The sequence below is a fragment of the Mesoplodon mirus genome (genome assembly GCF_964341445.2).
Source record: "Mesoplodon mirus genome assembly, chromosome: 5".
Lineage (NCBI taxonomy): Eukaryota > Metazoa > Chordata > Mammalia > Artiodactyla > Ziphiidae > Mesoplodon > Mesoplodon mirus.
The window spans coordinates 34,988,187-35,002,971 of NC_138980.1; the positions used below are offsets into that span (position 1 = coordinate 34,988,187).

A 14,785-nucleotide genomic window follows, 5' to 3' on the forward strand; every position below is an offset into this window, starting at 1 on the left:
TAGCAGCACTATTTACATTATAGCAGCACTATTTACAATAGCTAAGACATGGAAACAATCTAAATGTCCACTGACAGATGAATGGATAAAGAAATGCTACATATATAAAATGGAATACTACTCAGCCATAAAAAAAGAATGAAATAATGCCATTTGCAGCAACATCCATGGACCTAGAGATGATCATACTAAGTAAGCCAGAAATGAACTTATTTACAAAACAGGAACAGACTCACAGACATAGAAAACAAACATGGTTATCAGAGGGGAAGGTGGGGAGAGATTAATTAGGACTTTGGGATTAACAGATACTACTATATATAAAATAAATTTAAAAGTCCTACTGTATAGCACAGGGAACTATATTTAATATCTTGTAATACTCTATATGGAAAAGAATCTGAAAAAGAATATATACATGTATAGATAGATAGATACATGTATAACTGAATCACTTTGCTGTACACCGGAAACTCACAACATTGTAAACCAACTATACTTCAATAAATAAAAAGCTTTGTACTTCAGCACTTACATTTTGATCTATAATTCATCTCAAAATAATTTTTGTTTATAGTGTGAAATTAGGATTAGAGTTTATTTTTATATGGATTTCCAGGTGTTGCAGAACGATTTCTACCTTGTATTGCCTTTTGGCAAAATTAATTGAACATACATGTAGGGTCTACCACTGGATTTTTAAATTCCATTTCATCCATCAATTCAACTATCTTAAAAAAATTTTTTTTAATAAATTTATTTATTTTATTTATTTTTGGCTGCATTGGGTCTTCATTGCTCTGCTTGGGCTTTCTCTAGTTGTGGTGAGCAGGGGGTACTCCTTGTTGCAGTGTGTGGTCTTTCCATTTCGGTGGCTTCTCGTTGCAGAGCACGGGCTCTAGATGCGCGGGCTTCAGTAGTTGTGGGATGCGGGCTCAGTAGTTGTGGCTTGCAGGCTCTAGAGCGCAGGCTCAGTAGTTGTGGCGCCCGGGCTTAGCTGCTCCGCGGCATGTGGGATCTTCCCGGACCAGGGCTCGAACCCGTGTCCCCTGCATTGGCAGGCAGATTCCCAACCACTGCGCCACCAGGGAAGCCCAATTCAACTATCTTTACGGCAATACAACACTGTCTTGATCACTAGATGTATTAGTTTGTTGGGGAAAACTAATTGGAAGTATTTAGGGATGTGACATTGCCTTCAATTTTGACTTAGATATAAATAGTAAATATGCACTGTCAATTGAGAAGGAATGCATGTACAACCTAAAAGTTGAGAATTATGCCTTTCAGATAGGTCTGAGGGACTGCTCCAAAGAGATAACGGAGGGGCCAGAATATATATGAGTTTGTTTTTTATTTTATTTTATGTAGTTTATTTATCTGGTTGCGCCGGGTCTTAGTTGCAGCAGACAGGCTCCTTAGTTGTGGCAGGCGGACTCTTAGTTGTAGCATGCATATGGGATCTAGTTCCCCGACCAGGGATGGAACCCTGGCCCCCTGTATTGGGAGGGCGGAGTCTTAACCACTGGACCACCAGGGAAGTCCCATATGAGTTTTTGCAAAACAAAAAAACCCCCAGGTAGTCAGAACAGCTAATTAAAGGGAACCAGACATCTTTTAAGTTAGTGAATTTAGCGCTTTTCTAGGTAAGGGGAGATGCGGAGTCTGGGCTTATTTTTATTTTCTGAACTTTATTAATTTAAGTATAGCTGATTTACAGTGTTGTGTTAGTTTCAGGTATACAGCAAAGTGATACAGTTATACATATATATCTATGTCTATATTCTTTTTCAGATTCTTTTCCATTATAGGTTATTACAAGATATTTAGTATAGTTCTGTGCTATAGAGTAGGTCCCTGTTATTTTATTCTTTTTTTTAATATGCTATGCTAGTTTTGCAATACTGTACTTGTTGTGTGTGTGTGTGTGCGCGTCCGTGTGCGTGTTTTAATTTTGGCTGTGCCGGGTCTTCACTGAGGCATGCGAACGCTTAGTTGCGGCACGCGGGATCTAGTTCCCCGACCAGGGATGGAACCCTGGCCCCCTGCCTTGGGAGCGTGGAGTCTTACCCACTGGACCACCAGGGAAGTCCCTCTATTCTGTTTTAGTCTGGGCGGATTGAAATAATTCCTCTCCTATGCACCTTAACCATCTAGGGCCAGTATCCTGCTCTTCTCCATCCTGAATCGCCCCAGGTTGCACTGCTGAGGGCGGCTGCAGGGGCTGCTGGTTGGCCAGCCCCAACATCCTTTGTTTACTGATGGGGCAGGCAACATTCTTAGTCCAGGACAGGCACTGTCAGGGCTGCCTGAACACCTGCGTTTTGAGCACAGATGGGTTACAAGATGACTTCCATATAAGGGAGTGAATTGAGCATAACATGAATTTCACATTTGTTTGGGTGCAGTTTTCTCTGAGAGAAACACTAGGTGAGCTTAAGAAACTGTACACAGGGACTTCCCTGGTGGCGCAGTGGTTGAGACTCCGCCTGCCAATGCAGGGGACACGGGTTCGAGCCCTGGTCCGGGAAGATCCCACATGCCACGGAGCAGCTAAGCCCAGGCGCCACAACTACTGAAGCCCGCACGCCACAACTACTGAGCTGGCGCGCCACAACTACTGAAGCCCGTGCGTCTACAGCCCGTGCTCCGCAACAAGAGAAGCCACCGCAGTGAGAAGCCTGCGCAGCACAAGGAACAGTAGCCCCCGGCTTGCTGCAACTAGAGAAAGCCTGGGCGCAGCTACGAAGTCCCAACACAGCCAAAAATAAAATTAATTAATTTTAAAAAAAAAGAAAAGAAACCGCACACTCGGTTGAACAGAGCCTGGTAAGAACACATAGACACATACACACCACAGGAAAGGCTTTTCAGGGTAATTCCAGGAATAGTTTCTGAAATTTCAAAGGCAGCAGAATTACACCCAACCCTGCTTAGTAATAAATAATAGATGATACAAGTTATGAAGAATTACCACAAAATTCAGGGTGGTGGTGACCGCTGGGGGCTGGGGGAGTAGCAGTCAGAGTGGGGCACCCTCAAAAGACCAGGAGTTGCCTCAGTCTGTTCATAAGTGTGGGTGCCCAGTCTACGGTGCCCGTTTATTATTTATTCCTTAAGCTTAGAGACTGAAAAAAAATGCACAACCTAAATGTTGAGAATTATGTTTTATTTGGCAGATGTTCTGAGGACTCAAGCCCAGAAGACAGCTTCTCAGATCGCTCTGAGGAACTGCTCCAAAGAGGTAAGGGAGAAACCAGGGTACAGAGAATTTTTGCAACAAAACCCAAGTAGTTGGAACAGCAAAAAGATTACTGTTAATTAAAGAAAACCAGGGAGTTCCCTGGTGGCCTAGTGGTTAGGATTTGGACTTTTCACTGCAAAGGCCTGGGTTCGATCCCTGGTCCGGGAAGCATCCTGCATGCCACTCCGTGTGGCCAAAATATAAAAAAACACATTAAAAGGGGGAAAAAAAAAAGAAATCCAGACATCTCAAGTTAATGAATTTAGCACTTTTCTGGTTATGTGAAGATGCAAGAGTCTGGGCTCATTGAAATCATTCCTTTGCTGTGCACCTTGACTGTCTAGGACCAGTATCTTTTTTTTTTTTTTTTTTTTTTTTTTTTTGTGGTACGCGGGCCTCTCGCTGTTGTGGCCTCTCCAGTTGGGGAGCACAGGCTCTGGACGCACAGGCTCAGCGGCCATGGCTCACGGGTCCAGCCGCTCCACGGCATGTGGGATTTTCCTGGACCGGGGCCCGAATCCGTGTCCCCTGCATCGGCAGGCGGACTCCCAACCACTGCGCCACCAGGGAAGCCCCTAGGACCAGTATCTTGTTCTTTCTTATCCTGAGTCCCACCCCCGCCCCCCGCCCCCAGGGTGCACCATTTTTGGGGGTGGCTGCAGTGACCGAGGACTTGGCGGGCAGCAGCCCCTTGTCTCCATCCTGAGTTCCCTCCTGGCTCACTGTTGGGGCTCGGGGGCGGCGGGGTAGGGCTGGTAGTGGCTGATGGCTTTACGGCCACAGCACCCTTTGTTTGCTGCTATGGCAGGCAACATTTTTCATTCACAATCTGAACACGATTTTTTTAACTTAAAATGATTAAACGTAGCGTACAACATTTAGTGCATTCTTTTCTGAGTGCCACGTATTGTACTTCTCCATAATATTTCAAAGGCGATTTTAAGCATGAAACAATATCCAGTTTTCCAATATTTTCTTCACCATATTAGGTCACCCCCTCCCAGTTTTTTTTTTTTTTTTTTTTTGCGGTACGCGGGCCTCTCACTGTTGTGGCCTCTCCCGTTGCGGAGCACAGGCTCCGTCCCTCCCAGTTTTGATTCCAGTCTTGGTTTGGAAGAGCTTCTAAAATCTTTAATTCTGGTCCCTTGAAACTTAACCATTGGTTTTTTTGTTTGTTTGTTTTTCTACAGATGTAAGGGCAAATCAAATTGAGAACAAGAGCCCTAACTCTCCCTGTTGAAAATAAGGAAAGAGATTTATCCCTCCTCCTTTTGGTAGAGCATTTTCTTTAGAGAATGTGTGGTGGGGTAAATTTCTTTCTCTATCCTTTGAAATGTAAATAAACCTTTTTAAAAACTAAATAAGGCTCTTGCCAGCTTTACCACCCGGGAGTCTTTCGGGAGGACCTGAGAGCCTTCTCCCTGAAATGCAGTTGTCAGGGGAGCCCGTGCCTCTCTGTGCAAAACTCCCTCCTGTCCTAAAGGTAAAAGTGGGTTTTGCCTTTGAATAAAGTCAGTTAATTAACACGGACGGTCACCCAATTACCAGGAGAAGTGAATTTGAACTAAGCGTGACCGATGCTGTCGGGGTCTCTCACCTGAGGACTGGTTATGGCTTATCTTGAGAACAGGTATTCATGAGTTGCATCAATTTAGCTCCAAAAGGGGACGAAATGTTTTTCTGTTTTTGCAACCTCTTAGCGGATTGCCTGCGATGTGCCTCACATTTTGGCTTAGTGCTGTCAATAATAAAAGTTTTTAAAAAAATTTTTTTATTGGAGTATAGTTGATTCACAGCGCTGTGTTAGTTTCTGCTGTACAGCAAAGTGAATAAGTTATACATATATCCACTCTTTTTTAGATTCTTTTTCCATATAGGTCATTACAGAATATTGAGCGGAGTTCCCTGTGCTATACAGTAGGTCCTTATTAGTTATCTGTTTTATATATAATAGTGTGTGTATGTCAATCCCAATCTCCCAAATGATCCCTCCCCCCTTTTCCCTGCTGGTAACCATAAGTTTGTTTTCTACACCTATGACTCTATATCTGTTTTCTTTCTTTTCTACATTTGTGAGAGAGGTTTTCTGGGTTGGCAGGAGGTCTTGTTTTCAACTCTTTGTGAATTAAAAATGCTACTTGCTGGGAATTCCCTGGTGGTCCAGTGGTTAGGACTCGGTGCTTTCACTGCTGGGGGGCCGGGGTTCAATCCCTGTTCGGGGAACTAAGATCCCAAAGCCCTGCGGGGCAGCCAAAAAATAAAAATAAAAATAAAAATAAAAAAAATTAAAATGCTGCCTGCCCTATCAGTAAACAAAGGACGTGCGGCCATCACATGACAGCCACCCCCGAAGGTGAGCCCCGAGGGAACTCAAGGTGGAGACAGGATGTCCCCCAGCAAGCTGTCAGCCTCTGCAGCCACCCCCCACCCTCCAATGATGCACCCTGAGGAGACTCAGGATGAGAAAGCCCGGGATACTGGCCCCAGATAGCTGAGGTGTATATTGGAATTTAAAAAGCCACTAGCCTTAACTCTGTCTCTCCCTCTTTTATCTGAAATGCCTGATCCCAAGGGTCTCTCTCTCTCTCTCTCTCATTCTCTCTCTCTCTCCCCCCCTCCCCCTCCCTCCCTCCCTCCCTCCCATCAACCTCGCCTCCTGCTGCTTCCCCTTTCCCAGCAAAGGAAGACAGAAAATCAGAAGCAATCGTAGCTCCCTTTATGGAGAAACCTGTTACAGGGAGAGGTGAACTGTCCTTGGTGCTTAGGTGCACACCCTTGGCCCAGAGCAGAACTCAGAGCTTTAGCTAAGGAATTTCCTAAACCTAGTCAAGATCCACCGGGATTTGCTAAGGAGTTTGAGTTAACCATCCGAACCTATGAGCCCAGCTTTGCAGATCTATATCAATTAATATAGCTGTTAGTTTCTGAAAGTAAAGCACAGGAGTGGATAGAGAAAGCAAGCTGAAAGACGCCTTTAGAGAATTTCCATCTACGTAGCCCGCAGACTGGAGCTGAATGCAGGCAGTTGGCTGGTAAATTACTCAGACTTATCCCAGGGCTTTTCCCCAAAGCTTTAGACTGGTCAAAGATTCAGCAATGTAGACAAAGACCAGAGGAATCAATTGCAGATTACTGTGAGGGCTTCGAGAAAACTTCGAAACAATATTCAGGCGTGACACCTGACTCATTCTCTAACCACCAAAATGATCCTCCACTTAACTCTGCCTTTTTAGAAGGCACAGATGGTGAATTGGCTACTCTATTTTATTATTATTATTATTATTTTTTTAATTGAAGTAGAGTTGTTAATTTCTGCTGTACAGCAAAGTGATTCAGTTATAAGTATATATATACTCTTCTTCATATTCTTTTCCATTATGGTTTATCACAGGATATTGAATATAGTTCCCTGTGCTAGACAGTAGGACCTTGTTTATGCATCCTATATATAATAGTTTGCATCTGCTAACCCCAACTTCCACTCCTTCCCACCTCCACCCCCTTCCCTTGGCAACCACAGTCTGTTCTTTATGTCTGTGAGTCTGTTTCTGTTTCGTAGGTAAGTTCATTTGTGTTGTATTTTACTTTATTTTATTTTTTTATTTTTGGCTGCACCGCAAGGCTTGTGGGATCTTAGTTCTCTGACCAGGGATTGAACCCGGGTCCTCGGCAGTGAGAGCATGGAATCCTAACCACTGGAGCACCAGGGAATTCCCTGTGTCGTATTTTAGATTCCACATATAAGTGATATCATATGGTATTTGTCTTTCTCTTTCTGGCTTACTTCACTTAGTATGATAACCTCTAGGGCCATCCATGTTGCTGCAAATCGCATTATTTCATTCTTTTTTATGGCTGAGTAATATTCCATTGTATGTATATACCACATCTTCTTTATCTAGTCATCTGTCGATAGACATTTAGGTTGTTTCCATGCCTTGGCTATTGTAAATAGTGCTGCTATGAACATAGGGGTGTGTGTATCTTTTTGAATTACAGTTTTGTCTAGATATATGACCATGAGTGGGATTGCTGGCTTATATGGCAACTCTTTTTTTTTTTTTTTTTTTTTTTTTGCGGTACACGGGCCTCTCACTGTTGTGGCCTCTCCCGTTGCAGAGCACAGTCTCTGGACGCGCAGGCTCAATGGCCATGGCTCACGGGCCCAGCCACTCCGCGGCATGTGGGATCTTCCCGGACCGGGGCACGAACCCATGTCCCCTGCATCGGCAGGTGGACTCTCAACCACTGGGCCACCAGGGAAGTCCCCGAGCAGTGTTTTATTTGATTTTGCTTCTGCTGAATTTGCGGTAAGTGAATATGAGCAGTGCTACACCAGTGTCATCACATGGAAGGCTTCTGTGTGGCTCTCAGTTACAGTCTGTTTCACACGTGCTGCAGTCAGAGGAAAGGGGTCCCCCGGTTAACTCCTCCATCCAGTCCTTGTGGATTTTGCTCATGGTTGTCTCATGTTAATTTATTTATTTATTATTTTTTAAATTTAGAAATTTTTTGTTTTGGCCTGCAAGGCTCTTTGATGCGGCACGCAGGCTTCTCTAGCTGTGGGGCGCAGGCTTAATTGCCCCCAGGCATGTGGGATCTTAGTTTGGGATATTAGTTCCCCCACCAGGGATCAAACCCTTGTCCCCTGCATTGGAAGGCGGATTCTTAACCCCTGCGCCACCTGGGAAGTCCTGTCTCATGTTAATTTTTGATCTGTCACCAATGCTGTTACACTCCTTTTTGTCTCCTGGGTCAAATGTATCACCAATTTTTTACTTGTGGGCAAAAATTGCCAGGTTGTAGATTATGGATGTTTTTAAAATACTAGGAAGTGTGGATGTTGGGTTGGAGTCGAGTGTTTATTCCACGCCATTTCCAGCACTTGGAGAATCCACCTTAATTTTGTCCATCTCAAGTGTCTGAAACGGGATCTCCTTGTGATGGTATATTGGTTTTTACTGATAACCCACTGGTGTTCAGCATTTCTTTTTTAAAATTTTCATTTTATATTGGAGTATAGTTGATTTACAATGTTGTATTAATTTCAGGTGTACAGCAAAGTGATTCAGTTATACATATATATATTTTTTTTTTCAGATTTTTTTCTCATTTAGGTTATTACAGAAAATTGAGTAGAGTTCCCTGTGCTATACAGTAGGTCCTTGTTGATTATCTGTTTTATATATAGTAGTATCTGTTAATCCCCAACTCCTAATTTATCCCTCCCCCCACCTTTCCCCCTTGGTAACCATAAATTTGTTTTCTAAGTCTGTGAATCTGTTTCTGTTTTGTAAATAAGTTCACTTGTATCATTTTTTTTAGTTTCCACATATAAGTGATATCATATGATATTAGTCTGTCTCTGTCTGACTTACTTCACATAGTATGCTAATCTCTAGGTCCATTCGGGTTGCTGCAAATTGTATTATTTCATTCTTTTTTATGGCTGAGTAGTATACGTGTGTGTGTGTGTGTGTGTGTGTGTGTATCTTTTTATGCATTCATCTGTCAATGGACATCTGGGTTGCTTCTATGTCCTGGCTATCGTAAATAGTGCTGCAATGAACACTGGGGTGCATGTATCTTTTTAAATTATGGTTTTCTCCAGATATATGCCCAGGAGTGGGATTGCTGGATCATAACAGTAGCTCTATTTTCAGTTTTTTAAGGAACCTCTGTACTATTCTCCATAGTGACTGCACCAATTTACATTCGCATCAACAGTGTAGGAGGGTTCCCTTTTGTCCAAACCCTCTCCACCATTTGTTATTTGTAGACTTTTTAACGATGGCCATTCTGACCAGTGTGAGGTGGTACCTCATTGTAGTTTTGATTTGCATTTCTCTAATAATTAGCAAAGTTGAGCATCTCGAAAGAAAATTAGTTTTAATACCAAGTAGGATTTTTTTTGCCTGCGCTATGCGGCTTGTGGGATCTTAGTTCCTTGACCAGGGGTCGAAGCTGTGCCCCCTGCAGTGGAAGCACAGAGTCCTAATCACTGGACCATCAGGAAATTCCCCCAAGTAGTTTTAAAAGTCTATGTTTATAAAATTTTAAACATTTACTTTTCAACTGCTTGTTTCTAATGATCAGAGTACACTGAGATTTATATTTATGAGTTTGCATTCTGGAAATGTACTAAAAATCTGATTCTGTGATTATCTTTTTTTTTTAACATCTTTATTGGAGTATAATTGCTTTACAATGGTGTTTTTTAGTTTCTGCTTTATAACAAAGTGAATCAGCTATACATATACATATATCCCCATATCTCTTCCCTCTTGCATCTCCCTCCCATCTGTGATTATCTTAATATTCTTTTTGGGTAGACATAGACAGTCATTTGAGCTATGAATATAGGCACATGTTTTATCTTGTTACAACTATTGCACTTTGCAAATACTTTGATTTTTACAGATTGCAGGTATGTAGCAACCCAGCATCCAGAGTCTTTGGGTGCCATTTTTTCCCAAGAGCATTTGCTTGCTAATGGCTAAACTAATTGTTTAGCAGTAAACTCTTTTAAAAAATTAAGGTACAGACAAGGTTTTAGTCACAATGCTCTTGCACACTTAGTAGACTACCCTATAGTGTGAACATGACTTTATGCACCAGGAAACAAAAAAAATTGTGTAACTCCCTTAATTTTGATATTCACTTTATCTGGGTGTTCTGGAGTAAAAACTGATGTCTCTGAGGTCTGCCTGTATTTTTTTCCTGGTAAAACCACATCATTGATCTTCTATTAATGATTTTAAAAAATCAAGCATGTTCTACTGATCATCATTAGAGAGCTTTCTATATCTATTATTACCAAGAGCTCAGGATGAGAAATACATTTGGATATTTGAAAAGACTCTCTGAGCAGAAACAAGACTTGAAGTGTGGTTTTATGATAAACCACTCAGAAAACCTCAGTCACCCAATACTAAAAACACAGAAGAGAAGATAAACAGCCATTTACCAAGCTGCTTGTCTCCAGCACGTGACACGTGACATATTAAGACATCTTTTGCTCCCATCCCTGTATATAGAGCAGAAAAACACGTTTTAAATAGAAACCAGCACTTCTGCTCCAATGCATTGGGCAGATTTTTTTTTTTGTTTTTTTTTGTGGTACACGGGCCTCTCACTGTTGTGGCCTCTCCCGTTGCAGAGCACAGGCTCCGGACGCGCAGGCTCAGTGGCCATGGCTCACGGGCCCAGCTGCTCCGCGGCATGTGGGATCTTCCCGGACCAGGGCACGAACCCATGTCCCCTGCATCGGCAGGCAGATTCTCGACCACTGCGCCACCAGAGAAGCCCATTGGGCAGATTTTTTAAAATATATTTTCTAGTTCTACATACCCTGAAAGCTCTCATGGTCAATCGTCAATCACATCTTGACCCAAAGCAGCCCAGCGGTGTACACAGATATCTATTCACTAAAGAGGAGCAGTTCCCTGTTGAATAATAGGAAGGAACTACAAAGCAGATGATGTATAGATTCCCAAGGCTGGTATTTCAGTTGCTGGCAAGCAGTTTTGCCTTGTGGGGACATGCACATGCTTAATAATTGGTTTGTTAATATCTCCTTAACCGGCTGGATCTCTGAAACATCTGTAATTTTGCTCCTTATGCAATTCACATTGTCTTTTATGTGCCCAAGTTCTGTGGTTTTTGTTTGTTTCTTTGTTTTTATTCTGCTCATTATCTTTTAATTTTTAAAAAAATCTTTGTTGGAGTATAGTTGATTTACAATGTTATGTTAGTTTCAGGTGTACAGCAAAGTGAATCAGTTATACATATACATATATGCATCCTTTAAAAAAATTTTTTTAAATAAATTTATTTATTTTTGGCTGTACTGGGTCTTTGTTGCTGCGCGCAGGCTTTTGCAAGTTGCGGTGAGTGGGGGCTACTCTTTGTTGCGGTGCGTGGGCTTCTCATTGTGGCAGCTTCAGTAGTTGTGTCATGTGGGCTCAGTAGTTGTGGTTCACGGGCTCTAGAGCACAGGCTCAGTAGCTGTGGTGCACGGGCTTAGTTGCTCCGTGGCATGTGGGATCTTCATGGACCAGGGATCAGACCCGTGTCCCCTGCATTGGAAGGCGGATTCTTAACCACTGCGCCACCAGGAAAATCCCTGTCTATTAGCTTTCATGTTGGTGTTTGCTTTCGCCTCTCTCAAGTAGATAGATACCTAGGGTGAAATTGGTGACTCAGTGTTCATCATTTTGAGGAACTACCAGACTGTCTTCCAAAGTGGCTTCACCATCTTACCTTCCCTCCAGCACTGGGTGAGGGTTCCAAGTTCCTCGTGTCCTCGCCAGCACTTGTTTCTCTGTCTTTATATCCATCTTGGTGGGTGTGAAGACATGTCAGCTTGTAGCTTTTTTTTTTTTTTTTTTTGCAGTACGCAGGCCTCTCACTGTTGTGGCCTCTCCTGCTGCGGAGCACAGGCTCCAGACGTGCAGTCTCAGCGGCCATGGCTCACGGGCCCAGCCGCTCCACGGCATGTGGGATCTTCCCGGACCAGGGCAAGAACCCGTGTCCCCTGCATCGGCAGGCGGACTGTCAACCACTGCGCCACCAGGGAAGCCCTATGTATGTATTTCTTATAAACCACAATGTTGCACATGACCATCCTTCCTTATAAAGTTAGTTTTACATTTTTGAATCAGTCTGTGGAAAGACATCTACATATGGTCTCTTTTCTTTCCTTTCCCCACCATTTCTTCCCCAAGGATTTAGTTATGCTACCAATTGTTGCAGGTTCTTGCCCTCAAGTTAAAACCAGTGGATCAAGTCCTCAGTGGGATATTTTGGAGAATGAACTATGCAGTGAAGAGAAAATAGTAAGATTCAGAAGAAATGATTCCTAGTCTGTTTTTGGAGAAAACTGGGCATTTCATAACATGCGTGATCAGCATGTAACCCAGGAGAGGCATTTGAGGTGAGTGGCATTCCCACGGGGGTGGTGGTGGGGTGGGTGCCCAGAGTGTTAGACTCACTTGAAATTGAATAGAAACTTAGTTAAACAATTGTGTATTCAGAGTATTTTCACAAGACAGTACTTTCATAAATGTGATGTCGATATTAAGCATCTGAAACATAATTCAGTAGGAAACAATGGTCAGGAAACCTCATCTGGAAAATACTGAAAGTTACAGTTCTATTTGATCCCTCAGCTAGAGTATTAAATTTGTTGCACTTTGTAACAGTTGAAAAGCATGCTGGAAACATGCCAATGGCAAACACTTAGTCAACACAAATACTCACAATCATCGGTAAATCATTAATTAGTAAATTACTGATAAGTATTAATCCCTAATAGTGTGCTTCCCATTTTGAACAGAAATCATTTGGTGGAGAGTCTGTGTGAAGGTAAAGAAGATAATCAATGTGGAGAAACCCTGAACCAGATTACAAATCTTACTGTGCATAAGGGTTATCCCACTGCAGTTCAGCCCTATAAGCAGTTCAGCCCTATAAATGCACTAAGTGTGGAAAAACCTTCAGGGATCGTTCTTTCCAGAGGAATCAGCAAAGATCTCACCCTGGACACAAACCTTACCCATGTGAAGGATGTGGGCAAGCCTGCAGCTCTGTCTCGTGCCTAAATCCTCCTGGGGAAACAGACATTGTAGAGAAACGTGATAAACATCAGGATGCTGGGAGAGCATCTAAGAGGTGCGTGAAGAGTGGCAGTAGTCAACAGCCTTTGGAGTGTGAGAAGTCTGGAAAAGTTCTCACCTGCCTGCCATCTTTTCAGCGACGTAATAGAGGTCATTATGGACGGAAATCCACGTGTGTGAAGTACGTGGGAAATCCTTCAGTTATTATTCCCAGATTGCACGGCATGTGAAAACTCACACTGGAGAGAAACCCTATGAATGTAAAGAAGGTGGGAAAGCCTTCACTTGCAGCACACAGTTTTGAGAACGTGTGAGAGTGCACACTGGAGAGAAACCCTATGAATGTAAGCAGTGTGGGAAAGCCTTCCCATATTGCAAATCCCTGCAAGGACACATGGGAATGCACACTAGGGAGAAGCCTTCTCGTGTGTGTAATGAATGTGGAAAAGCCTTCCATTGTCCCAGGTACATTAGAAGGCACATAAAAAGACACAGTGGAATAAAACCCTATGAATGTACAGAATGTGGGAAAGCGTTCATTACTCCCTCATCCCTTCGAGAACATATGAGAACACACAGTGAAGAGAAGCCCTATCAGTGTCAGCATTGTGGAGAAGTCTTCAGGCTTCAGAGATCTCTGCGAGGACACATGATTACTCACAGTGATGACAAACCCCATCAGTGTCAGCAGTGTGGGAAAGCCTTCAAATATCCCATATCTCTGAAAGGACACATGAAAACACACAGTAAAAAGAAACCGTGTGAATGTCAGCAGTGTGATAAAGCCTACTGTTATCTCATATCCCTGCAAAGACACATGAAGACACACACTGTGGGAAAACTTGAATCCAAGAATAGTGGGAAAGCCATAATTCTTTCTTAAAACTTAGAAGTGGGAGCAAAACAGTGTCAAGAAATTTTTTTTTTACACCACATGGCTTGTGGGATCTTAATTCCTCAACCAGGGATTGAACCCAGGCCCCCTGCAGTGGAAGCACAGAGTCCTAAGCACTGGACCACCAGGGAATTACTGAGCAACCTTATGAATGGAAAAAATGTTGGAAAAATTTTTTTCCTTTGTAAGTGTCTTATCCTCAATACTGATCTCAGTATATTAATTTGTACTTCATGTTGCTGATCTGAACATGTAAGTATCCCTTCATGTTCGTCTCTACCACTTACATTTTGTTATCTCTGAGTTCATATTATTGTACAATCACATAAAACTTGTCTCATTTCCATTAGAATGTCTTTGATATCAGGGGTGCTAAATGGCTTTTGGTTTGTGATTTTTTTCATGTGCAACTTGTGATTTCTTTCATTTTTGATGAACAGATTTTTTTTTTTTTTTTTTGCGGTACACGGGCCTCTCACTGTTGTGGCCTCTCCCGTTGCGGAGCACAGGCTCCAGACACGCAGGCTCAGCAGCCATGGCTCACGGGCCCAGCTGCTCCGCGGCATGTGGGATCTTCCCAGACCGGGGCACGAACCCGTGTCCCCTGCATCGGCAGGCAGACTCTCAACCACTGCGCCACCAGGGAAGCCCGATGAACAGATTTTTGATTCTTACTTTCCATTATGTTCCATTATGTACCTAATATGTGATCATAATATGAGGCTGGCATTAATTAAATATCTTTCCTTGTCCACTGTTAAGAGATACTAGAATCTCCTGAATCAATATTTACCCTCTCCTTGAGTCTTCATTACTGAAAGGTGTGTCTTCTAAGTTGTTTGTTGCTAGCAGATACCGTATATGTGTTCCTCCCAGAAATTAGTAATTGTGGAAGGTCATGGAAGATGACAGGCTTATCTGATTATGTTCATAATCTGACCTCTGTTCATGTCCATGATCTTGGTTGCAAATTGAACACAATACATTGAGTTAAGAAGAGCAACCTGAGGAACTTCCCTGGCAATCCAA

At 42.8% G+C, this 14,785-nt stretch overlaps 1 long non-coding RNA gene across 3 annotated transcripts in view; it reads left to right on the top strand.

The window, feature by feature from the left end:
- Window positions 1-14,102, top strand: part of LOC309805741 — a 42,423-nt gene extending 28,321 nt beyond the window's left edge. The window contains exons 3-7 of one of the 3 annotated variants that reach the window (XR_014294291.1): window positions 3,180-3,244; window positions 7,364-7,554; window positions 11,640-11,830; window positions 11,971-12,179; window positions 12,582-14,102. This is a non-coding gene — a long non-coding RNA (uncharacterized lncRNA). The remainder of the gene's footprint in view (window positions 1-3,179; window positions 3,245-7,363; window positions 7,555-11,639; window positions 11,831-11,970; window positions 12,180-12,581) is intronic. The other 2 variants (XR_014294292.1, XR_014294293.1) reach the window with 2 other exon arrangements.
- Window positions 14,103-14,785: the final 683 nt, after the last annotated feature.